Here is a 25,888-nt window from a genome sequence, read left to right as displayed (position 1 = left end):
CCTCCCTTCAGGTAGTTGTAGACAGCAATGAGATCCCTCCTGAGCCTGCTCTTCTCCAGGCTAAACAACCCCAGCTCCCTCAGCCTCTCCTCATAGGGTTTGTACCTTCTTTTTATCTGCCCTGACCTAGTACACCTTGATTAGACCTCACGATACAACCGATGCAGCAACTCAACTCTTCTTTCCTCTGCAGGGTGAAAAGATGTCAGGAGGGAAGAGACTGTTTTTTCCCCCCTTCTGGTGTGGTTCTTTGCACTGTGAAATCCTGTTTTGGGGTGGTTTAGACTGTGCTGCAGTTCACATGAGAATTAAAGCAAGCATAAGGCATTTATTGCTGTTTTCCTGGTGTAAACGTAGAAGAGCATTACTGATCAGATCTGGATTTCACCTGGCTTGAATTTAGGTCTCTCTCGAATTTGCTTGCAGATGGTATTCCAGCAAAGTAGCCTGCAGGCAGGGAAGAGTGTATTTGACTTGAGCATCAGAGAATGCTTGAAGAAAATGAAGGTTGAACTCCAAACCACAAATACTCACAACAGAATCTTGATTTGGAGGATTACACCCAGCCAACCACAGGGCAGAGCTGCAGCCACATGACTGCTCAAATGTCACCTGCAATGCTTGGAGTTTGAATGGCTGTTGCCAAACTCCTCCCAGGCAAGCCTTAAGCCGATGTGTTCTTGGCTAATAATCCTGAACAAATGCTATAGCTGAAAATTCATTTGTTGCCCACACTACTCAGGTGATTTTTTTTCTTGACATGCTGTTATGGAAGGAATGGAGGAATCCAAATTTTGAGGTAGATGCCTGCCTTTGAGTTTCTTCTTACAGGATCTCTCCTGTGCAAGAGAGACAGAACTTGGTTTAAATGCCCCATTTAAATGTTGCTAAGCTCCAGGAAATTGCTATTTGGATTCTTTACATTTCTGATTTGCTGCATTAATATTTTTTAATGTTGCATATTCTGCTGTCTTCAGGAAACAAACAAACCAACTTTCTCTTTGCCCTTCTAATGAATTAGTTTAAAGCTTTAACAAGACAACTTCATGTTCTGATTGAAGAAATCTTTGTTATCATGCAAGAAACTGTTGAAGCATCTGGTTAACTTGAAGTCTGTGCTAATGCTCCAGCCTGTTCTTTCTAGGGCTGTAAGCATCATAGAATCATAGAATCAACCAGGTTGGAAGAGACCTCCAAGATCATCCAGTCCAACCTAGCACTCAGCCCTGTCCCATTTTCCACCATATCTGCCCCTTTCCCTTTTCCCCCCAAACGCAGAGCACCTGGGTTCTGTTGGAGTCTCCTCCCACCCCAGGTGTGAGCACTTTTCTCTCCCTGCCCACTCCCTATTTAATGGGCCCCAGGAAAGACAGTGCCCAAGCTTGCCCAACTGGGCAGAGGGATCCTCCTCCTCCTGTCATCACTGGTGAGTACCCATGGTGCACACTGGGTGGCTGGTGAAGGGGACTCAAAGGCCGGGGGGCCTGGTGGTGGCCCCCCGGTTCCATAGCAGTAGGCTTCATTCTGATTGTAGCATCACTCACAAGTGCTGGCTGGGCCTTTTCACTGCATCTGAGCTCCTCTATGTTCAGCTGCTTCTTTCTGCTCACTTGTAAAACTGACAGGAATGAATCTGTGCAATGTTTATGAGAGGCACTGAATCAGCATGGAGGAAGCATGGCAGTGAGGGTTCAGTTTCATCAAGGCAAGGTAAGCTCAAGTGCCAATATTTACATCTCAACCCACTGCTTCACTTGCCAAGTGGGCAGTGTATTTAACAGCTCACAACTTCTGCCACTGGTGCTTTTAAGTGAAAAATCCCCCCTGAAATTCCCAGTAAATCAGTACTAGAACTTGCAGAGCTGCTGGCAAAGTGTCAGCCAGTCTGAAGCCAGTGTTTTACAGGATCACAGCATGTTAGGAGTTGGAAAGGACTTCTGGGTATCATCTAGTCCAATATTTCAACCTCTTCCACATTAATGATCATGGCATTTGTAACAAATCATGTACCTGTGTGTGTATGGAAGATAGATAGAGAAGTAAACAACTGAAATCATGAATCTGCTAGTAGGCATCATCATCTATTAGTGAATATAGGGCTCCTCACTGGCTTTTCTCCTCCAAATGAATTCATTGTACTAATCCTCAGAGCAGGTTTTAGTGACTCTACTAGCAGGCATCATCATCTACTACTGAATATGGGGCTCCTCACTGGCTTTCCTCCTCCAAATGGATTCATTGTACTAATCCTCAGAGCAGGTTTTAGTGACTCTACTAGCAGGCATCATCATCTTCTACTGAATATGGGGCTCCTCACTGGCTTTCCTCCTCCAAATGAATTCATTCTACTAATCCTTAGAGCAGGTTTTAGTGACTCTACTAGCAGGCATCATCATCTTCTACTGAATATGGGGCTCCTCACTGGTTTTCCTCCTCCAAATGAATTCATTCTACTAATCCACAGAGCAGGTTTTAGTCTATAATTGAAGATGAAGCTGCAGATTTCCTTCCCAAAGAGCAACTGTTCCCTGGTTTGGTAAAGACATGTTTCAGGTGAAATATCCTGTTTTCAGGTGACCATAAAGCCCCAGTTTTTACCTGAGATGGAGGTCTCTGTGTCTGTCAGCCCCTCCTGAGACACACACACAGAAATAATGGCTATTTTAGCCTGTCATTCTCTGCAGCCAAAACCTCACCTCTGTTCACTGGGGTCTTTACATAACCTGACCTCCAGAAGCCAATTACATCTGTTTTCTTTGCACTCATGTGTTTCTAGTATTGACACCAACTTCACTTTCAACAAAGGGTGGGTTCCCATGAACTCCATCCTTTATTACCAGCTGCTTCTTATTAGAGATTAACCAATAAAAAAGGAGTAATACAGTCAGCAGTGTGTTCCTACATGTAGCACTTTTCCATGTGTTTCAATTTACCCATCAACCAACAAAGCCCTGCCCTCCAATGAACTGCATTCCATACCTCACATTTTTTGCTTATTTTGATAAATGTAGCTTTTCCTAGATAAAAAAAGGGGGCAAGAATCTGACTAACACTGTCTACTGTTAGCTGGAACATTGATGTTGGTTAGATGAATTAGAGAATGCTACTTGATCTTTTCTCTGACAGCTTATTATGCCTTGGTTCCTGGGCTTCTAAAATTTCTCTCACAAAGCTCCCTGTCACTGTGCTTAGTTAAAACTTGTCAGAAAATTAACAAACCCAATTTCAGGCTTGTTTTGCTTCTTTCCTTCAGCACTGAGCAGGCAAGGCAGATTTTGAAAGGATATACTCCTCTTGCTGCTGTCGCAGAGGTTCCTGCAAGCTAAAGTTCTTTATCCAGGATTATGTGGGTATTAAAGGGTTCAAACTTGAAAATGGCAGTTCATAGAGCAGGTCATTTCTAGTACAAGTGTTTGGGAGGGAAAGCACAGGGAACAAAAAAAAAAAAAAGAGAAGGAAATGGCAGCATAATGGATTCCTCAGTGGGAGAACCTGGGATCATTCTTCTCAAGTTATTCCCTATCACCATTATCTTCTCTCCTGAAAAACCTCAAACATACTTTGTGTTAAGTATTTAAGTGGTTGCACTTCAGTTCCATCCTTAAAATAAAGAGCTCTGACAAAACAGGGAAAGATGCAGATTTATATCCTTATAGTTATCATATGTTAGGAGGAAGCTCTTCCCAGAGAGTGATTGGCATTGGAATGGGCTGCCCAGGGAGGTGGTGGAGTCACCGTCCCTGGAGCTGTTCAGGAAAAGCCTGGATGAGGCACTTAGTGCCATGGTCTGGTTGATTGGCTAGGGCTGGGTGCTAGGTTGGACTGGATGATCTTGGAGGTCTCTTCCAACCTGGTTGACTCTGTGAAACAATAACCCTTCCATATACAGAAATCACTGGACCCTCCTGCTGGGATAAGGAAGTTTGGACTCTGTCTAAAGCACTCCCCTGAACTGCCAGTCTTGAAGATGAGGTTCCTTTGCTCACAGCTCTTTCACTGGCTTCTGCTAAGGCACAGAATGCTTTCTTTAGGTGTTTTTACTCAAGGAAGCACAGCTTTTTCCCTAGCTGTTCATGTGATAAATAACCAAGGCCAAGATCCTGGAAGGATACAGCTGATGATGAAACTATTGTAACATTTGCAGGCACAGAGTTCCCCTGCTGCTGCTGGGGTCAAGCAGGCACGATTAGCCCACGTCCCTGGTGCTTTTCAGAGGGAGGTGATATGTTTGTGGAACCAAATTCTTCATTTCTCATTGCAATTGAGGGAAGAGGTGAAGAACAGGCTATTTCCCATCCAATACTTCTTCCAGTGAGGTCCTTAATGGTGAATTTGCATCCTGTGCCCAAGATCACAGACTGCTGCTGCAGCTCTCCACGAACCACATCCTTCCAGCTCCCCAGCAAAGCACTCTGAAGCCCTGTGCCGTGGCTTCCTTCAACACATTAGAGCAGGTTTACTCAAGCACAGCAGTTATGTGGCAAACACATTCCATTTAATAATTGATTAAGTCTTACATGAAAAATAGAGATTACTGCAGGAGATTCATTTCCAGAAAGGGATTTTTTTTTTTTAATTTAAATAATTGGAATTAAATTCCAGGCTGGAGAGAAAAGTTGGGGATGGCTGATAACACTTTGACAATGATGAGTGAGGCTTCAGGAAATAAATACAGCTAGGATTATTGAATTATTTTCAGCAGCAGAGCCTCCAATTCAGTGGAAGCATATGAAAAAATATTTGCCTTTTTCAAGTCACCTAATCAGTCTAGTCAAGCTGGCAGCAATTCAAGTGATGCACATGTAAAATGTCAGGGTAAATTATGGACTTTGTGATGGTTTGGGTGTTAGCCACCCCCCTACTGTCATGAAATCACCCAGACTAGACTCAGCCAAGCTGGGAATTAGAATGGAGCTTTATACTTACAGTTTAGCACAATATACAAGCAGGTATTTGCAATAGATACAGCTATAGACAGAGATATACAAGGTAAAAGGTAATACAGAAACACCACAGCCCTCCCAGAAAACAGAATCCCCAGGAGGGGCTCCCAACCACCCTTCCACCTCCTCTCCACCCCTTTACCTTAGCCCAGCCTTTGTCTTACATTCAAGGTGAGTTTGGAGAATTGGCCAGGGGGGTTAGAAAGCAGAAGGGTTAGTTAGACAGCAGGTTAGGGAGAGAAGGGAGGCAGTTAAAGGCAGAGAGCAATTCCCTTGTCTATGTTTATGTTCTTGTTTTTCTACATCTCAACAAGCCTGAACCTAACTAAACTCCCAAACCATCACATCTACCAAGGAGGGTTTTGTTCTAATACAGAACTTAATTAATTGTTGCTGATTCTGCAAAGGCATGGTGATGGACCTTCTGCCAGCTTCACATCTGCAGCTGGTTAGGAAACAACCATGGGTCTCCATGCACTGATGGGGAAGGATGAGTTAGGCTGTCGTATACAGCAGCTCTGATTAAAATTGCTAGGATTACAACTAAGAAGAGAAGAGGAAGACAGAGTCTAACCATGGACAAATGCTTTTGGATGTGAAGCCTTAAAAGGGGCAAAAAGCAGGCAAGCCTTGCTGGTGTGCTTGGCAGTGCCTGCTGAACTGGTGTCTCTTCCATAGGAGGAGTCTGAACTGTAAACAAAGTCATTCATTCAACAACATGGTTCAGTGATTCTGTGAACATTGTTCTCCCAACGCTGTTGAGAGTTGGCTCCACTGTAGTCTAATCTCTATGAGGATAAATGCCCTTGCAAAAGAGTAGGTGTAGTTGTTGGCTTCTGCAGGCCCATGTAATGACAGGAGCACTACCTTCTTTTCTCTGCTTGGTTTGTATAAATCCAGCTTTAGGCTTTATATGCCCAGAATTCTCCTGTCTGCTCTACAGGCCAAACTTTTGCATGGCAGAAGAGATTCCCCTCACTGGTACAGTGACCTAAAGGTCTTTGCAGTGAAGCCCACAAGAGAGGAAAGTGAGTCTTGCAAAATAACTCTGCAGCACAGGAGGGGGCATATCCCTGAGGCAGCAAAGAAATTCTGCCAAGCCAGGGTGGGGGAACTGTAGGTGGAAGGAGCTGCATAAGATACGTTGTCCTGAGGTGTGACCATCAGGGAGATCCTTGTGTCTTGGTCATGAGGTTCTTCCCCATCAATAACACTGAGTCAGCAGTTGAGACAGGCTCTGGCATCAGTGCTACTTTACTTTTCTACTTCCTACTCCACCTGTTGCTTTGCATCCACTCTTTGTATTTTGCCCACAGTCCCTGGCCCTGATGAACTGTGTCATCCAGAAAGATTTTCATTCCTGACCACTTGGTTGTGGCAGTTGTTTGTTGTCGTTGTTATCCAACCTTGTTCTTCCCCACAAAAGGACCAGAATTCAATTAAATGCTTCATTTCCAATTCCTATTTCTTTGGCATCTTCTTCCAGCCCTTGGAATTCAGCTCTCTGAGCTAGATTAAAGAGGTCTTTAATAGATGTTATTTTTCCTTGGTGAAAAAACTTATGTTCTGTAATCAAATCTCTGTTTGATCTTTTTAATCAGCTAAACAGATGAATTTCCTCAAGTCTGTTTCTACCAGACCCCTCTTACACTTTAAACAAATACTTTCACAAAGAGAAATTGGGGTTTGCCAAAGGCCTGCTCTGTGTTCAGCATCCATTCAAGAATCTCAGCACCTCCCACTCAAAAATAATGCCCCAAAGAGGCATTCTGAGGTTTGACTGCCTCAACTTCCTTCCATCTCTTCTGCCTTCAAACTGCAGAGAGGTCATCCAGCCAGAGAGTTTTGAGCCATCAAAGAATCACCAAATAGTGGAGGTTGAAAGAGACCTCTGGAGACCATTTAGTCAACCCCACCCTGATAAAACAAAGTCATCTGCGGCAGGTGGCTGAAGAGCACATCCAGGTGAGTTTGGGATATCTCCAGAGAAGACTCCACAACCTCTCTGGGCAGCCTGCTTCAGGGCTCTGGCATCTTCACAGCAAAGAAAGTTCTCCTCATGTTCAGATGGAACTTTCTGGGTTCCAGTTTGTCTGTTGCACCTTGTCCTGTTGCTGGGCACTGAAAAGAGTCTGGCTCCACCTGCCGCTTAGATATACATAAGCATTGAGAAGATCTCCTTTCAGCCTACTCTTTTCTAGGCCCCAGGTCTCCCAGCATTTCCCCATGTGGAGACATTCCAGCCCCCTTACCATTTCCATAGCTTCCACTGTCCTCTCTCCAGCAGCTCCCTGTCTCTCTTCAGCTGGTGAACCCAGAATTGGATGCAGTACTCCGATGTGGTTGCATTGGGGCAGAGTAGGGGGGGAGCAGAACCTTTCTGGCCACACTCTTCTTCATGCACCCCAGGAGACCATTTGCTTTCTTGGCCACAAGAACACACCACTGACTCATGGTGAACTTCTTGTCCACCAGGACTCCCAGGTTCTTCTTCAGGATGAAGCCTTCTAGTCTGACACCCCCTCCCAGCTTTATTGTTGAGAAATGGGATCCTTTACAGTTGTGTGCTGCATGCTTTGAGTTTGCACCAGCTCTGTTACCCATGGTGGCCACTGCTTTCCCAGCTGCTACCGAAGGTCAAAACTGTGTACATGCCCATCCTAAGGGCCACCACCTCCCACAGCCCAGGGTCCTTTGAGGAAAGAAGACCATTCCTGAAGACAAAACTGACACAATAAGGACCCCGTTGCTCCTTTGCACTGGGCAACAGCAGAGCCTGAGAGAGTTGTAAAAGAAAGGAAAGCAGCAAAGCCCTGGCTCTAATGGAGCTTGTGCAAGGTCACCTCACAGCTGCATTCTCGAGGTGCTGCCCATGTCCCCCAGGCTGGCAGCAGATGGCTGCAGGGCCAGGCTGGGGAAGGAGCACAAGGGAAGTGTTGGGATAGTGGAAAATAAATCACAGCCCCTTGGTGCTGTCACTCTCTGCCCCAACTGGTTTTGACAAACAAAACTTCACTGTCCACTGACAAGAATAAATAAACCGAGTCAGGAGAGGCTGAAATTCACAGGGAATCTGAAATATTTACCTTGATACTGTATAAAGCTAACAACCACTTTGCTGCTTTGCAGCCACTGACAGAAGTTTTAAAAAAAAAATTAAAAAATTCAACCCTAAACCAACCAAAAAAAAAAAAAAAAAAAAAATAGAAAAAACTACCTAAAATGTTTGGGGCTTTTGACTAGTCCAACCTGTCCTGGCAAAAGCATCAAAGCAGGATTAGAACAAGGTTTTAATTATACATGCTTTCCCCCACACCCTCCTTCCCCTTCTCCCCTCCAGATCTCTTGCTTTTGATTCTGGAGATCAGTGGAGGCAGCCAGATATTGCAGCTAATAGAAATGATTTCATTCAAGCTTCACCAAAGGCACCACCAGCATTTTAAAAGCTGTAGGCATATGCTGCAGAAAACCTGCTAGCTTGCTGCAGGAGCATGGTCAAGGCCCCCACAGATCAGTGTGATCAAAGGCAATGCCACATGGGCTCCAGGCAATTCAATGTGAACGATGCCAGAGATGCTTATTGATCATTTCAGCTCTCAATATGTACCCCCAGGGCATAAAGTACACATTAGCATCATTAGTCAAGGACAACCCACTCCATCAGCATAAGCCATGCCTTGTTTTCCTCATTAATGAGGTGTCCATTATCTGTCCTTTCTGAGATAAGGTAGCCAGCAGCTGGTGGGAACCAAGGTCAGCATCCTCCTGTTATTATCCTTCTTCACTCTGCATTCCCACAGGCAAAGCTTCTGCTCTGGGCCCTGCGTGTTCTCTGAGCCCTGTTCATTTCTGTCACAGTCTGTGGCAAGATTACCTGAGACAAAACTTTATCACAGTATCACCAAGGTTGGAAGAGACCTCACAGATCATCAAGTCCAACCCTTTACCACAGAGCTCAAGGCTAGACCATGGCACCAAGTGCCACGTCCAACCTTGCCTTGAACAGCTCCAGGGACGGTGACTCCACCACCTCCCCGGGCAGCCCATTCCAGTGCCCAATGACTCTCTCAGTGAAGAACTTTCTCCTCACCTCAAGCCTAAATTTCCCCTGGTGCAGCCTGAGGCTGTGTCCTCTTGTTCTGGTGTTGGCCACCTGAGAGAAGAGAGCAACCTCCCCCTGGCCACAACCACCCCTCAGGTAGTTGTAGACAGCAATAAGGTCTCCCCTGAGCCTCCTCTTCTCCAGGCTAACCAATCCCAGCTCCCTCAGCCTCTCCTCATAGGGCTGTGCTCAAGGCCTCTCCCCAGCCTCGTCGCCCTTCTCTGGACACGCTCAAGCATCTCAATGTCCCTCCTAAACTGGGGAGCCCAGAACTGAACACAGTACTCAAGGTGTGGTCTAACCAGTGCAGAGTACAGGGGCAGAATGACCTCCCTGCTCCTGCTGACCACACCATTCCTGATGCAGGCCAGGATGCCATTGGCACCCTGCTCTTGGTGGCTCTGTTTAGCAGTGGGATTGGACTACATGATTCCCAGAGATTCCATTCAACCCCCACCCTGCTGGGTTTTGGTGATTCTGTGTAGATCTTGCTCCCAGCTGGGTTCTGTTCTGGTTTTGGATAATGCTTCTCAGCAATGAACTAGGGCTAAATAAAAAATATGGGTGCATCCACTCATACAGTAAGTGTAAAAAACATGGACTCAATGGTCTCAAAGACCTTTTCCAACCTAAGCAATTCTATGAATCTCTGGCAAATACTATGGGAGGGAATAACATCATTCCTCTGTGTGCCTTTCTTGATTGCACAATTGCATCATAACTTTAAGGAGAGAGTTGAAACAGCTCAAATTAAAGTTCCTGAAGCAAAGCTGTGAAAGATTTGTGTCATCTGTGAATTGGACACAGTGGGTTAATTGTAGCACTGACACACTGGGGATTAGTCACTTGTGCTGATCAAAGGAAACTCATCCAGAATGGGTGAGGCTGGAAGGGATTTAAATCCTGGATTGGTTTGACAGCTCAGAGTGATCTCAGTGGAAGAAGTTTGACGTTTCACTGCACTGTATGTTAGGCAAACGTTCAAATAAGGAGCCTTAGCTTGAACTCCTGATCTTTGCAATTGGAAATGTATTCTCCATTTATAGAGGGTTCAGAAATTTAACTTAAAAACATTAAGGTTGGAAGAGACTTCTGAGATCATCAAAGCCTTTAAAATCACCAAAGCCTTTAAGATCATAGAATCAACCAAATTGGAAGAGACCTCCAAGCTCATCCAGTCCAACCTAGCATCCAGCCCTAGCCAGTCAACCAGACCATGGCACTAAGTGCTTCATCCAGGCACTAAGTGCTTCATCCAGGCTTTTCCTGAACACCTTCAGGGACGGTGACTCCACCACCTCCCTGGGCAGCCCATTCCAATGCCAATCACTCTCTCTGGCAACAACTTCCTCCTAACACCCATCCTAGACCTCCCCCAGCACAAATGGAGACTGTGTCCCCTTCTTCTGTTGCTGATTGCCTGGCAGAGGAGACCAACTCCCACCTGGCTACAATGTCCCTTCAGGTAGTTGTAGACAGCAATGAGGTCTGCCCTGAGCTTCCTCTTCTGCAGACTGCACACCCCCAGCTCCCTCAGCCTCTCTTCATAGGGTTTGTGTTCCAGGCCCCTCACCAGCTTTGTCGCTCTTCTCTGGACACTTTCCAGCACCTCAACATCTCTCTTGAATTGAGGAGCCCAGAACTGGACACAGTACTCAAGGTGTGGCCTGACCAGTGCTGAGTACAGGGGAATCATCAAGGTTGTTCAAATCAGGTTGCAAACTCAAAACTATCTTTGCCAGCATTGCATTTTTGAGGACAAGTCATCCTCCCCCACCCCTTCTGAGCCAAACCAGTTTGTTATTACCTTCACAAGGGTGAGGAAACAGGAAAAATTCAGTCTGGATAGTTCTGTCAGTGTTGGGGTGACCCTGTTCTCTACAGTCACAAAAATGATGCACCCGATTAAGCAAGGGTGAGAAATTTGACTGTTTGGGTCACAAGATGAAGATCAACATTAAATACATCTTTCAGTTTGCTGCTTGTCACTCTTCATGTGTTTTTTAACAAGCATTGCTTCCTCATAGAGCCTCTCCCTTTGTCTTAAACTGTGAATGACTCACACTTGTTCTGGACTACCTTTATCCTGAGTATGAAATCATGGATTATTGAGCTACTACACATGGATTTATTACTAGAAGTCCCAACTCTGCTTATGTATCTTGTTTTCATTAGCAGTTAGAAAGAAGCAATTGCATGTGTGTGCATGTAAACACATTTTAAAAAGCCACATTTGTTTTCCTTCTTTGTTTTTATTTTCTTTTTAAATCAGAGATTAAAGTTTTAGTTGGCTTCCCATCCCTGAGTCTCTATAGATGTGCTATAAAGTGCTGCCAGCACACTGGAGGGTTGTTATTGCCCTTTGTTGTTACCAGTCAGCCTAGATTAGAACAACTCCATCCCATGTGTCTTCAAGGAGACCAGCTTATGGGTCTTAATTGACACCACAGTGATGGGCTGGGCGACCACACTGTGTTTCCATGTCATGATTTTAAGATGCTTGACTTTTCAGCCTGATGATGTGACTATAAGTGTAACCAAACTGGTTTGGTTTTCTTGTTTGGTTGGTGGTTTTTTGGGTTTGTTTTGTTGTTTTTTTTTCCTCAGTTGTTCAATTGCTGCTTTGTTACATGGAATCCACATTCATAGAATCAACCAGGTTGGAAGAGATCTCCAAGATCATCCAGTCCAACCTTGCACCCAGCCCTGTCCAATCAACTAGACCATGGCACTAAGTGCCTCATCCAGTCTTTTATTGAACACCCCCAGGGATAGTGACTCCACCACTTCCCTGGGCAGTCCATTCCAATGCCAATCACTCTCTCTGTGAAGAACTTCCTCCTAACATCCAGCCTATACCTCCCCTGGCACAGGCCCTCACTACAGGAGGGCATCTACAATGTCTTTATTAGCCCCAAATGTCCAGTTGGAGGCTGAAGAATGTGCCTCAAAATCCAGCAGAAGACCTCAGTGAAAAGGAGATGCTTTAATATCCCCTGAAGTGTATAGCATGTATTTTGTCCCCAGCCCTGGGGTCATTCCACAAGCCCATTCTTTAAATTTGTGATCATTATTTGGTATTTGTGATGCATGAGGGCCAAGAGCCAACACTCTCATTTTGGGGGCTCATGGTGTGAATGTCTCCCAAAGAAGGAACCCCAGCAGCCCCAAGAACTCCCATCTGCCTTTAACATTTCATTTTTTTCCCCTACTAATCTGTTTCTCTCCAGCCTTGGTGGGAAGACTGAAATGTTTTGCACCGAGGAGGTTGGGAAGGCAACAGGGACAAAATGTCTTGGGACAAAATGTCTCAGGACAAGCTGGAGAAGGAGAATGTGGGGACAGAGCAGTCCCAACTGCTGCACTATAAAAATAGGACCAAAAAAGATTTGCAGCAGGAGCCATCAGGAGGAATGTTTAATAATGTTCCATAATGATGGCTTATCTTATGTTAAGCATAAATGAATTACTGGAGTCAGAACTGCATGCACAGACAACCCAGAGCATCACAGGCACCACCTCACTGCTTTTTGTGTGTCTGCAGAGCAATAATCCCTGCGAGAAGCTTTCAGCTGATATAAAATTATTGAGGACCATCAGGAGAGAAGTTCAGGATCCTCTGCATGTGACATTTGGTGTTTGCTGCTGGTGCTACAGTCCCACCACCTGCTCAGAGGCAAAAAGAGTCACTTGGCCACGGCGGTATGGGTGAAAATTAAACTACAAAGTGGTTAAATTTAAACCCGTGTCCATGTCTCTTTTGAAGACCTCTTGATCCTTTTCCTTGCATCCTTTTGATTTTCTGCTGGCAGGGCCCCTGGGAGCAAAAGGTTTAGGGTTCTGCAAGGTCCATGCAGGCTGGGGTCAACTGATTATTTGCATGGTCCAACTGGGAGCCATCTTTCATTTTTCCCTGACAAGGATCCAAGGATCCTTCTGCAGTTTCAAGGACTCAAGCAGTCCAGAGGTGCAATTTGTCCATCAGTGCAACCTGCTATTAAGTAATCCATTGCACACCACTCTTCCTCCCTTGCTGTCACGTCCCCTCTTTGTTTTCATGCCTCTAATTTGTCATTCCTAAACAGGCTGAGAATGCTATAGAGCAGGCACTTATTTTTTTATTTGACAGATGCATTTTCACCCCAAAGCATATCTGCCATCACTACTTCCTTTGAAAATTCCCACCTCACTCATTTCCTTGTGGCAAGCAAAGATAGACTTGGCTGTGCTGGCTCCTGCTGCTCTGTTCAACCAGCTATGAGAAAGCATCTTCTAGAAGCAGACTGCTTTGCTGTAACAGAGACAGACAGATAGTCAAGAAGATAAAGTCTGGCTGCCTTTGATGCCCCAGAGTTTGCTTCCATGATATACAGCAGCAGGTCACTGGTCTGGGAAAGGACCCAAGTCTCAGCAGAATGATGTTTCTGCCACCAAGATTGAAAGATAAAAAAATCATTCCCTGAATTATTTCTTCTTTTGTCCACCTCATTCTCTTTCCCCTTTTTTCAGTCTATTAATACACCCCTTCTAGATACAGACTGTTCCCATCTGACTAGACTCCCTTATTTCCTTTTCCCACAATTTGAGATGGGAGGTGAATAAGCTGACTTTACTACACACACTTCTGCTGTTACAGACCCTCACCCCACAAATGCTCATGGGAACTTGAGTTTAAGTCAGTCTTTGAGGCAAGAATTGAAGCAAGAATCAACTTAGTGTCAGTGACAGTCTTTATCCCTCATACTTAGCCTAAAACCAGCAAGCAGATTAAAGTGGCTCTACCTGTGTCCTGCGTTTCCTAATAGCTCTGTGACATGTCACATCACAGATTACCTCAATAAACCAAAATGAAATGATTCTAGAAGTAGTGAAATACCTAGATGGTAAAAATGCATGGATGCTCTTGCAAAGATGATGTGCTTGCTGTGTCTGCTTTCATGATCCCAAGGAGCAGCAAATGTCTTCTGCTCTAGGATAGGAATAAACTATTTGCATGGATTAAAACAGAGTGCACAATTTAATACCTACATCACACCCCTCAGCAGATTTTGGAGGCTGAAACCAGTGCTTGAGAAACAGTCCAAAATCTCACCATCCCTCACCAAATGGCTGCAGCTTCAAACATCTGGAATTTAAAACTTCTAACGTCTCTTCTCCATAAATTTCAGCCACCTCAAGGTCTTTCTGCCACAAACTACAACTTTCCTGACATGTTTTAGTGCTCGAGGTTAAAAATCACACTTTACCTCAGCTCTGTCAGGGTCAGATTTGTGGAGGGTAATTCTGTTGGACAAGATATCGGTGAGATTGCTTGAAAATCTGTCACTTAAGGGGAAGAAATAAGACTTTTCAGCAGTTCCTTTGAAGAAGGAGTGCTTCAAGTGAGCAAAAAGGGTCGGCTCAGCTTGCAAGAAGGCAAAAGAAAAAGCAAAGCTAAATGACCTCAGCAGCATCTCAGCTCTTTGCAATATGGCATTGTTTTGCAGCCAGATTAAGTGACTAGATTAGAGTCCTTGCCAGGGTTAAGACCAGTGACATCAAGGCTTGAGTAAAAACCAGTGGGTAAGCCAATTTTCCCAGGAATCTCCAAAGACTAGCTTTAGGAATGATGGTTTTTCCATCCTGCTTAGCACAGGATCACAACGTTTTGCAGTCATTCCAACATCCAGCTTGAATGGGTGGTATTTCCTATTTTGACTGGTACAGAGCTCATCTATACATCTCCTAATGTGTGCAAAAGGGCTTTTGCCAAACTTGCCTTTTCTCTCACCTCTCACCCTTCCATTTATGAAGTTTAATGGCTGGAGGAATTGTCCTTGCTCCCACGCCGTGGTTCATGTGCCACGTTTGCTTTTTTCCAGTGTTTTATGTGTTTCTCTTGTGAAGCTGCAGCCTGTTGAAATCAAAGCAAGAAGGTGAAGCATTGGCATCTTACTTCACGGTTCAAACACCTGAGTTCTTGGTAGAAAAATAAAATCCCATCCCCTGGGGAACAGGATTGTCCCTCATGTAGCTGGGTTCCAAGAAAAACTTGAGGTGTGGTCTTTCTGGAGAGAAATGTTTCAAAATCACCATCTCTGAGTCTGGGTAGGGTCAAATTAAGAGCTGCCATAAAATATGTTTGTGTTGGTGGAGAGATACCCAGTGGCTTTTGCTCCCAGAGTGTCTTGAATTTGGGATGAGCCCAGAGACATCCTTTATGCTGATTGAAATCAATTTTAACAAAGAAAAAAAATCCTGATTTTTCTCTTGGCTGTGTGGTATTTATTGAAACTCTCCTTTTAGTTTTGCAGCGAGATACTTGTGGACTGTGGCCATCTGTGTGTTCCACAGGATCACAAGCTGCTAGAATTTGGAAAGGACCCAAAGAGATCATCCAGTCCAACCCCCCTGCCACAGCAGGACCATACAATCTAGCTCAGGTCACAGAGTAATACAGCCAAACAGGCCTTGAAAGCCTCTGGAGAAGGAGACTCCACAACATCTCTGGGGAGTCTGCTCCAGTGCTCTGTGACCGTCACAGTAAAGAAGCTCCTCCTTATGTTGAGCTTGTGTCAAGGATGCTGCATCTTACACCCTTGTGTCGAGGATGCTGCAGCTTACATCCACTGCTCCTTGTCTTATCACAGGGGCAAGTGAGCAGATCCTGACCTCCCCTTCCTGACCCCCAGCCCTCAGATCTTTATAAATATCTATTAAATCCCCTCACAGTCTTCTGTTCTCCAGACCAAAAAGCCCCAGGTTCCTCAGCCTCTCATAAGGCAGTGCTTCAGTCCCCTAATCATCCTCATAGCCCTCTGTTGGACTCTTTCAAGCAGATCCCTGTCCCTCTTAAACTGTGACCCTCTTCTGCTTTCTGATCTCAGAAGGTGGACTATCCCAAGCAGATGCACACTGTCAAGAAGACTGACAACTCTGTGGCAGAAGAACAACAGCCCTGGGCTGAGGAGCAACAGCCTCACTGTTTGTTTATTTGGCTCTGGCATGTCAATGAAGATGTATCAGATCTTGCCCCTACCCATTGTGTTCCTTGCTGGCCTTGGCCCGGGTGAGAGCTCACATGCATTGTACATGATGGCCCAAGCCAGGAGGTTTCAGGGAAGTTCCCTGCATGTCTTCTCAACTCACAGAGCTCCTCAGTTGCTTCTGAAGTCCTTGTGAAGTTGTGATGTTAACCTCGATGTCCTGGCCAGATTCCAATGTAAGTAATTACAAACTGCCTATCTCATTTCAGCCTCCTATGTCAACTTCACAGAGTGTATTTTGGCTCTGACATTTTCTCTCCATTTTTCTGTTCTAACCAGTTGCATAGCACTGCTTTATGGAATTATCCTTCTTTCACCTATTCTGCTGCTCTGGTTTGTGATGTGAACTTTACCCCACAAAGAAATGAAGAACAGATAAGCTTCCCCAGATTCTCACCATATATAACGCTCTTCAGACAGTGGAGACATAACTTCTCCACTGGGTCCCTGCCTTCTGATAGAGGATGGATGGGACTGGGAAGCTGGCTGCCCTATTCCAGCTACTTTCAGTTGATGGATGGTTCTGTAGTGCTGTTAGCAAAAGCCATCATTCAGAGCCCTACCAAGAGGACAGAGCTGCCTCTGCATCAAGGACCTACTACCAGCCTCCTGCCACCAGATAGCCTGACTCAATGGCTGAGCACCCTAACCGAGCCCCTGGGAAGAATCACAGACTCACAGAAGGGACAAGAGAACACCTCACACAGGTTATGTGTTTTATGTGCATGTGTGTGCTGCCTGCCGTGGTGCACAGCAACATGGCAAAGGAGACAAGAAGATATCTTCTGACCAGTCCAAAAATTGGAACAAATGACTCATCTTGCGAACAAAGAGACTTGCCATAACCCTTTCTGCTCCTACAAGCCAGCTCTGCCTTCCCTGCTGCAAACCAGCCACTCAATCTGCCTTATCACAGCCTGATCAGGCAGTGCCCTCAACATCAGATTTCCCCAAGGTCTTGACATTTCTGACCCTTGGCCAAACAGTACAGGAAACACGTCATAAAAAAGTTACTAGACCCACTCAGTGCAGTAAACGTGGGGACATTTGTGCACCCTGAGAAAAAGCACAGGCGCAGCTGCCTGAAGCCAAGAGACGTTTACTCACCTTCAGATATTTATTATTCCTTCCTTCCAATCTGCTTCCTCGCTGCCATCTGTCTCTGAGGCAGGAGGAGTGCATTCCAGATTATCCCTGATGCTTAAAACACGGAAAGACACAAATGGCAAATTGTCTGCTCCCAGGTCATGAGATTTTTCTTCAGGTCCCCGCTGCCCATCCAATCCTCTCTGCTTCTCACTCACTTCCAGTTTTGTAGCACTTATAGAGGGTTGGTGTCTTTTTTTTAGTTAGGAGGTGCTACTTCAGATCTCCATTAAAAAAACGTTATCTTTATGTGATTATAGCAGGAGGGAGGTGATGCAGCAGGATTCAGCGATGCTTGGGGCTTTGGTGTCTCTATCCTGTTGTGACAGCCTATATCCAAGCACATCAAAGCCATGGAGAGGTTTCTGAGATTGCAGATCTTGTTTCTACCTCATTCACTTCTGCTCAGCTCTATTTTTTTTGATGCCTGTGAATCAGATCTCTTGATACAGTGTTGGTGGGACAGGAGAGACGATTGCAGAAAGGTTGGGCTTCTACTTCCAGCTTTGCCTCAGTTGGAAAAGTCCCCTGAGCAAGTGCAGCTGCACAGCTGAACATACCTAATTCAGATGTGAGAGGAAGGTACCCAAAACATGCACTGTACACATATGCAACCCACAATGCTATGAAGGAGGAAGAGTTTCCCAGCTAGGGCAAGCAGCTGTTGTCTTCTTGGGAATAAAAGTTTTCCCCTGATCCACTCTGCCTTACTTTGACACGCTGTACCCTGGCAGCATGGCATCAGTGGGAGGTCCTACAGTCAGAGCAGGCTGACATGTTAATGCCTCTAGAGCTTCAACACTGGAGGGATAAATTTTCCAGCCACAGCCTTCGATGCAATTACATTGCTGTCATGTAAGGCTGTATTCAAAGCAGTAAGTGGCTGTGTTTTGTTCCACAGGAAATCAGGAGTCTGAATCTTTCCTCCCCCACATCCAGGCACCCCGATCTCATCTCCCCATTACACTGCAGAAGCACTAAAGGCCATACACATGAAATCTTACACTGAACCTGCTTCCTTTTCCCACTGCCATGTAATTTGCCACATCAATGCAGCTCCCACCCTAGGATCTGGAAATTCTGTATCCCTTTTCAGAGGTGGACCTTTGATTTTTCTTGGACCCGACTGTGTTTTCAAGCCTTTCTAAGATAGCTGCACAGGAGCAGGAAATTCTGTAGACCCTACTCCGTCTCAGGAAGAGGAGATGGAGCCAAACTCCTATTAGCTCTTCCTTTGTATTTGCAAAGCAAAAAAAATCATCAGAGAGGAAAAAAGTGCCAGGCACAGCCATTTTCATTTAACTTCTTTATTCCTTTTCGTTTTCTCACAGTGTTCAGCACAAGAAGTTTCCCTGCATGATCCATGCCCAGGTTGATTGCTGCTGATGGGCAGCAGGAGGACACCTCTCTGCAGAGTAGTCTGTGGGAAAGCATAGCAATTGTTAATTCTAGATGAGCTTTCAGCTTCAGAGCATGAATCAAATACCTGAATCGAATTATTATGTGCAGCTGTGAAAATTGTGATTTTGAAACCCGATTACAATTCCCCCCCCCCCCCCCCCCCCCTCCAAAGGTCAGGGACAATATACAAAAGCCCTTCCCTTCTCCAGTGTAAATATTTCATGGAACAAAGATGACTTTCTGCATAAACTTTGCATTTCTCAGGGAAGGAGGCTGGACAGTGCTAGCAGAGTTCAGAGCTCATGGGACATCAGCATGGAGACGTGTTGTTCTCTGGAGATTGGTCACTGATTTTTGGAAGCAATTTTTTTCCCCTTGGCTTATTGTCTCCCTCACCTCACTAACCATTTTGAGACAACTGGTGCTAATCCCTGAAGGGTTGTGTTGTGTTTTTTTCTGTTTAGTTTTCTAACCAACAAACTTTTAGGTTGACCACCACCCTCTCCACATGCATTTTCCATGCAGTGGAAGTTTTGACTTAGCGGTGCTGGGTTAATGGTCAGAGTTGATGATCTTAAAGGTCTTTTCTAACCTAAATGATTTTATGAAAGCTACATAACCCTCTGCCTTCAGAATTTTTCATGTGTGTGTGGAAAAAACACCATTATTTCTCCAGACAAGATGTGTTGCAATGACATATATACAGCACACCCCTGCTTGGTGTTTAACAGAGCACACCTCAGCAGAATAGCATTGGTTCAACTTTCATGCTCCAGCCAACAAACCATTACAGAGGATGCAAGCTGAGCCAGATAGGCCCAGATCATTAAAGTTAAGATCTCTCACAGTAAGATCCAACTTGAGGTTGCATCTGAAGCCTTACTAAACCATTTACTGGAGTGAATGGACCTACTGAGAGTAGAAGTGATTCACACAGATATCACAGAATTGGCTCTTAAAATGTGTGGAGCAGCACTAAAATATGTTAGAGACACAGAATTCTTTCAGTTGGAAGTGACTTTTAAGACCATCAAGTCCAAGAACTAGGTGCAAATGCTTTCTGTGTGCAGAACACTTGTGGCTGAGCTTTCCAGACAGTCTTTGGGTCAGGATACTCTGTCAGGTTCAACTCAGGCTGGAGATTCAGTTCAACCCTTTGCATGGCACAGACTTCTCAGGTGCCTTAGGGAACATCAGTCTGTAAAGACAGGAGTGGCAGAAGGAACATGGGAAGTATGGTAAGGTGGAATCTGTTGGGGAATACAAAGGAGTGTGTTGTGTGTTGCCCTGCTTGGAGGTGAGCACAGCCTTCCTTTATCTCATCTCCCTCTGGCTCTAAGCAGCCACGGGAGAGGGAGCTGATGGAAGTGGTGGAACACAATGGGAATGTAGAGATACACAAGGCTAGCATGGCATAGCCTGGATAAACATCTGAGGGACCTTAATGTGAAGACTGACACTATGCAATGATCAGCCGTGGAGCACATAAGTAGTAAAGCAGCATGATGAGACAGGGAGGAGTGATACTACCTCCAGTGCCCTCAGGGTTTTCTTGTTACAGGATGAAAGCCCCAAAGCTGCTTGTGAACTTGGGCCTTTGGATTGGCAATTTGCTGGGCTCTCTGCCAAGCCACGAGGCCAGATGTTCCTGACGTCGTTTGAAAACCACTGTCTCAGTCAGTAAACATCACATCAGCCCAAGCTCAAACCTGATTAAAGGAAACTTTGGATTTTCCACTTAATGAAGAAGGGGTGAAAGGTAGGAATGTACAAGAGATTGCTTTTAGCCAAGAATGAATCAAGAAAGCCAGTGTCTTTATTTGACTGACTACAACTACTGTGTAACTTCAGACTCGGTGCAACCTGAGTGTGACACGGTCACCAGCAAGCCTAAAAAATGTTGTGTTTCACTCAGAGGATCCTCTCAGAGTTCATCTGGTTGCTGAGGGTTATAAATACTCACATCTCTTAAGTTAAGAAACCTGGGCTGGAAAATGGCACAGGGGCAAGTCATCTGTGGGAAATTCCTGCCCTTTATTGCTCCCATTCCTGATGTTACAAAGATATCAGCCTTCTTCAGTGTGCTGAGCCATCTACATGGAAAGTCCCAGCACATGCCAAAGCAAGGTACCCAAGTGTTTTAGAATGGCAGGAGGAGTCACTGCTGCTTCTCTTCTAGAGACCTACATATAACTACAGGCAAATCTTGACAGGTTTCTCTCCCCTTCTACTTTTCACCCTCTGCCTGTATCAGGATGGCAGGGGCTGGACATTCTTTCACTACAGCATCACTTTGAGATAATGTGGTTAAGGTAGACTCCAGATTGTAACTTTTCTCACAGAATCATAGAAGCAAGTGTTTATCAAAGACACCAATTGGATGGATTTGTCAGGAACAGCTTTCAAAGCAAGGATGGTTCTTACTCTTTTTTTTTTTTCTCAAGTTTTGCAACTGGTTGGTAACTTTTAAAATTACTTTTCTGGGTTCCAAAGCTAGAATGGGTTCCCTCATGTTTCTGGGAGTGCTCCAAGTAATATCCTCTTTTCTAGTGTTTCTAGCACTTAGAATCATAGAATCAACCATGTTGGAAGAGACCTCCAAGATCATCCAGTCCAACCTAGCACTCAGCCCCAGCCAAGCAACTAGGCCATGGCACTAAGTGCCTCATCCAGGCTTTTCTTGAACACCTTCAGGGATGGCAACTGTACCACCTCCTGTGCAGCCCATTCCAATGCCAATCACTCTCTCTGTGAAGAATTTCCTCCTAATATTCAGCCTATACTATTGCACAAAGTCTTCTAAAGATGCTGCCTGAGCGGACACATGCCATGCTCCTATACTTTGCACTGGTGAAGCCACACCACAAATCTGTGCTCAGTTTTGGGCACCTCACTGCAGGAAGGACATGGAATTCCTGGAGCAGGTCAAGAGAATGGCAATGAAGCTGGTGAAGGGTCTGGAGAGCAGGTCTAATGAGGAGCAGCTGACAGAAATGGAATTATTCAGTCTGAAGAAGAGGAGGCTGAGGAGGCTTGCTCCATGTGACTCCCTGACAGGAGTCTGTAATGAGGTGGGGGTTTGTCTCTTCTCCCAAGTATCAAGTGGTAGAACAAGAGGATATGGCCTCAAGCTGTATCAGGGATCATTTAGATTGGGTATTAAGAGGAACTTAGGTACTGAAAGAATGGTCAGGCATTGGAACAAGCTGCTCAGGGAGGTACATGGAGCCCTTGGAGATGTTAAAAAAACACATAGATGTGTTTTAGTGGCCATGGTGGTGTTGAATTGGCAGTGGGACTTGGTGGGATGAAAAGCCTCTTCCAGCCTTAAGGATTCTATGATTCTCTGGCTCTGTGTTTGCACACACAGGCTGGGATAGTTATTGTTATGGGGGAAAGTCCATTACCTCGTTATCTTAACCTTTAAAAGTTCTATTCCCTTGGAGGGAAACTTCCAATAAAAGAAACCCCAAAAATGAAGATGCTGGGTAAATTACTGAGTATAAAAGTGAGGTGTTGGTAACTTTATCAAATCCCATGGAAACTGTAGGCAATTCTGGGATGAGAGTTCACACCCTTAACATCTGCTGGCCTGGTTTGATATGTGAGCCTGCATTGATGTGCACTAACTGCTTTAGCAGTAGAGCAGGGATAGCATTTATCTGACTTTCATTTTACTGCATGCAATGTGAAAAATGCTCTGGGCCCTAGACGAAGTAATAAAGCAGATGAAATCAGATCAACTACTCGGTGAGAGTTACAAATGGCTGCAGGAACATTCAGAGGCATTCAACAAACCATTAAATGCTTTTGTTCCTGGCAGCCTATAATGGCCAGCTCAATAGTAGAGAAGTAATTTATTGAACTACTTTGTCCTCCCCATGCACATGTGTGATGTAAACAGAGAGATAATAAACAGCAGCTGGGAATCCTTTCTTCGTGCAAAAAAGAGAAGTTGTTTGAAATTTTTCTTGCTCCCAACTGTAAAAATGTTTGCTCTTTTCAGGCTAGGACAATAGCCTTCGTATCACAAACCGACGTTAATCATCCTGAGTGACAGCAGCGGCGCAGGGACGAAAAAAGGGCGAGAGCTTGAACCGTTTGTGGCGGTTTAAACCAATCGCTTGGAATCAGACAATGTCAGTTCAGTTTACTACACGTTTTAATGTCAGTAGTCAACGCTGCTATTAACAGCTGGACTTCAAAGTTCAGATGGAGCAGGAGTCTTGAGGTCTGTGCAATGTTACTTTTCTTCCCCCTCCCCGTCCGTGTAGTCATTAACAAGAGTCGGTTTACATGAACATCAAGTGCTGATAAGGATGTCTGAGTATTGACACAGAAATTGCTCAGTAAAGAGAGCAATTTATAGGAAAGCCAAGTGCAAGACATTAGTCATGCACTATTAGGGGGACAGCTACGTTTTGCAGAAGGATCTTTTAAACTCAATTGGACTTGAACTTAATAAAAGCAAATTCCAAAGGAGAGGTTTGCTTTATGTTGGCCAAGCATATTAAAACAATATTGCTCCGAAGGCAATAATAGCAATTCAATTAACTTAATTCCACCTTCATTGGAAATACAATTATTCTGAACAATCAGAACTTAATTGCAAGCTTATAACTAGCGAAGGAAAGCTGAAGGTTGAAAAAATGAAGGGTTGTTCTCTGAGATTTTACTTGCTGAGGAATGAAAAGTTGCACAAGATTGCTGATGTTGCAAGAAAGTGATTGGAGGATAATAATATATAGATATGAAATAGTGTATATAAAATTTTGATATATATATATGTATATAATTTGATATATATATAATTTGAGGTATATTATATATATACCTCACATAATATATGAGGTATATATGTATATATATAAATATATATAATATATATATGTATATAATTTGATATATATATAATTTGAGGTATATTATATATATCTCACATAATATATGAGGTATATATGTATATATATAAATATATATTTTATATATATATTATGTATATATTTGAGATATATATATAATTTGAGGTATATTATATATATACCTCACATAATATATGAGGTATATATATATAAAAATATATATTACATATATATTTTTATATTTATATATATATATAAAAGTGCAATAGTGTAGATAAAAATTCCATATCTTATTATTTTTGGAAACAATAATATGGAAAAGAGGAGAAATTGTGTATTGATACAACTACATTTTGTGTTTAATTGGCATCTTAGGACAGAGAAGCCAACCTCAAGCACTGTGCCTGATTGGCACTACCTGATTTCCACAGTTTTGAAAATCCCATGGAAAATCTGTATTAAAATGACCTTCTCCTGGGAAAGAAAACAGCAGAGAATTAAAGTCATGTTTAATATTGAGATTTTAAACAAGCTTGAGTGCTTTTCACAGAACACACTATTAACTCGTGGAACTCATTGCCTCAGGATTTTATGGAGGCTGGAAATAAAGAAATAATTTAAAACTAAGAAAAAACAGTCATCAATGATTATTAAAGTCCAGATACAGACTCCAGAGCAGGAAACCCCATCCCTGCTGACTGCCAGGAGTTGAGAAAGTCCAGAGGGGAAAGATCATTTAATATATCCTGCCAATTGCTGTTTTGTTGTTGTTGTTCTGAAGGTACCTGCTGGTCCCTGGTAGAACTGGGGTGGCAGTACAGAGAGGCAGACAGACGTTTATTCTGGCTTAGATAAAAAGTTTACAATGATGAGCACTGGATTTGCCTCTTCCAAGCTGTGAATAACAAGTGTGGAGTTTGTGCACTGACTTGATGCGGAGGTTCCCCAGCATCCTGTGCTGCAGGCTGGACCAGTTTCAGTGATGACATTTATTGATGTAAACAGTAAAATTAGCAGTGAGTTGTTTAACAAGAAGAAATCTTCTTGGCTTTGCACCTGGGTAATGGCAACAGGGTGAATTTTGGAATGTGAGGGACTTGAATCTGGCTACCACAGTGTTGGGATGCGGCTGTGTGCAGATGTTACCGAGGGGTGGCTGCTGGTGATGCTCTGTGTCCCCATGGTGCACCCGCACACACAGGCTTGGGTTTTCAGTGTGACAGCACCTGTTAATTGTCCAGTTAGGTATTACCCATTAAACGTTTACTGCCTATTTCCTGTACATGTCTGGTGAGGCTAGCAGGAAATTTAGAACAAATTAAACGGCAGCTGTAATCCCTCACACTTCCAACAGTCCCTGATATTATAACGTATTAGAAATTGATGTCACAGAGTGGCTGAGCAACAGACACTTCTAGGGCAGCAAACTTCTACTGTGTCCCCAGCTTGGCCAGCCCAGGAGGTTAAATTACTCAGCTGGTATCTCTCCGCTTACGCTCCCTGTCTCTCCACCCACACTTCTGGTATGTTTGATGGGGCTCTTTCATCCCCCCCCCACTGTTCCCACACAATTTCACATGTGGTCTGAGTGGGGCACTTCCTGCCGTTAAAAAAAGCAAAACCAAGACCCCTGCAGAAACAGCCTGCATGCAGAACACCCAAGTTGACAGAGTGTGAGAGAGAAGGACTAATCCATACCAGATGAGCAACAGCAATAGCCCTACTGAGCCAGGCCAAACACAGAGCAGAAGACAGAACAATCCTTTTCTTCCCTCCCCTCCCCTGCCCCCCTCCCTCCCCACCTCCTCCTCCCTTCTCCCTCTTCAAGTGGACACTTCAAAACACTAGGAAAATATTCCAAGGAGCATGCCCCTAACTTTAAACCGATATTGTTTGGGTTAAGTTGCCTACCATGCAATGTTCTTTCTTCACTTTCAAAATAAACCCTAGGAAGCATTAATGCAAATACTGTATAAACACACATTCATTCCTACAGCTTAAAATCTGCCCCAGTGCTCAGGCTCTAGTTGCTGTTTAATTTGATGCGAGAACCAGATGTATCTTGAAGCTGCAGCTCTTCACAACCTTCTTACATGTAAACAGGAGGAAATGTGATCCATATCTGAGACAGAGACCTCCAGAAAGCAGCCTATCAAACCCCACCGCTCGTCCCCAGCGCTTAGATGCGCTTATCATCAGCTTTATTTCATTCTAACTTGGATTTAGCAGGCCACAGAAAAGAAGCTCGCCCCAGTCTGATTTTTTTTGGACAAAGCTCAGTAAGAGCTTTTGGATTGTTAATTTTCTTCCCCCCCCGACAGTAGTTAATTAGTTGGAGCTTGCTAAATGCTTTATCTTTTGATATCAGAAAAAGAGAATTAGAAATTAGTGCATCTTTTCAGCAAAGGA

The 25,888-nt window shown here is 44.3% G+C and overlaps 1 long non-coding RNA gene across 2 annotated transcripts; it reads left to right on the top strand.

Moving 5' to 3' along the window:
* Window positions 1–1,355: 1,355 nt before the first annotated feature.
* Window positions 1,356–24,087, top strand: LOC135184204 (uncharacterized). 2 transcript variants are annotated; one of them, XR_010305905.1, is made up of 4 exons: window positions 1,356–1,426; window positions 1,626–1,710; window positions 22,624–22,848; window positions 23,855–24,087. It is a non-coding gene; the product is annotated as an uncharacterized LOC135184204 (long non-coding RNA). The 2 variants fall into 2 exon arrangements; XR_010305904.1 differs by lacking the exons at window positions 22,624–22,848; window positions 23,855–24,087 and adding an exon at window positions 12,590–12,787.
* Window positions 24,088–25,888: the final 1,801 nt, after the last annotated feature.

Source organism: Pogoniulus pusillus, chromosome 20 (assembly GCF_015220805.1).
Source record: "Pogoniulus pusillus isolate bPogPus1 chromosome 20, bPogPus1.pri, whole genome shotgun sequence".
In the NCBI taxonomy this organism is placed as follows: Eukaryota; Metazoa; Chordata; class Aves; order Piciformes; family Lybiidae; genus Pogoniulus; species Pogoniulus pusillus.
Note: the sequence above shows the minus strand (reverse complement) of the source record. Positions and strands in the feature narration are given on the sequence as shown.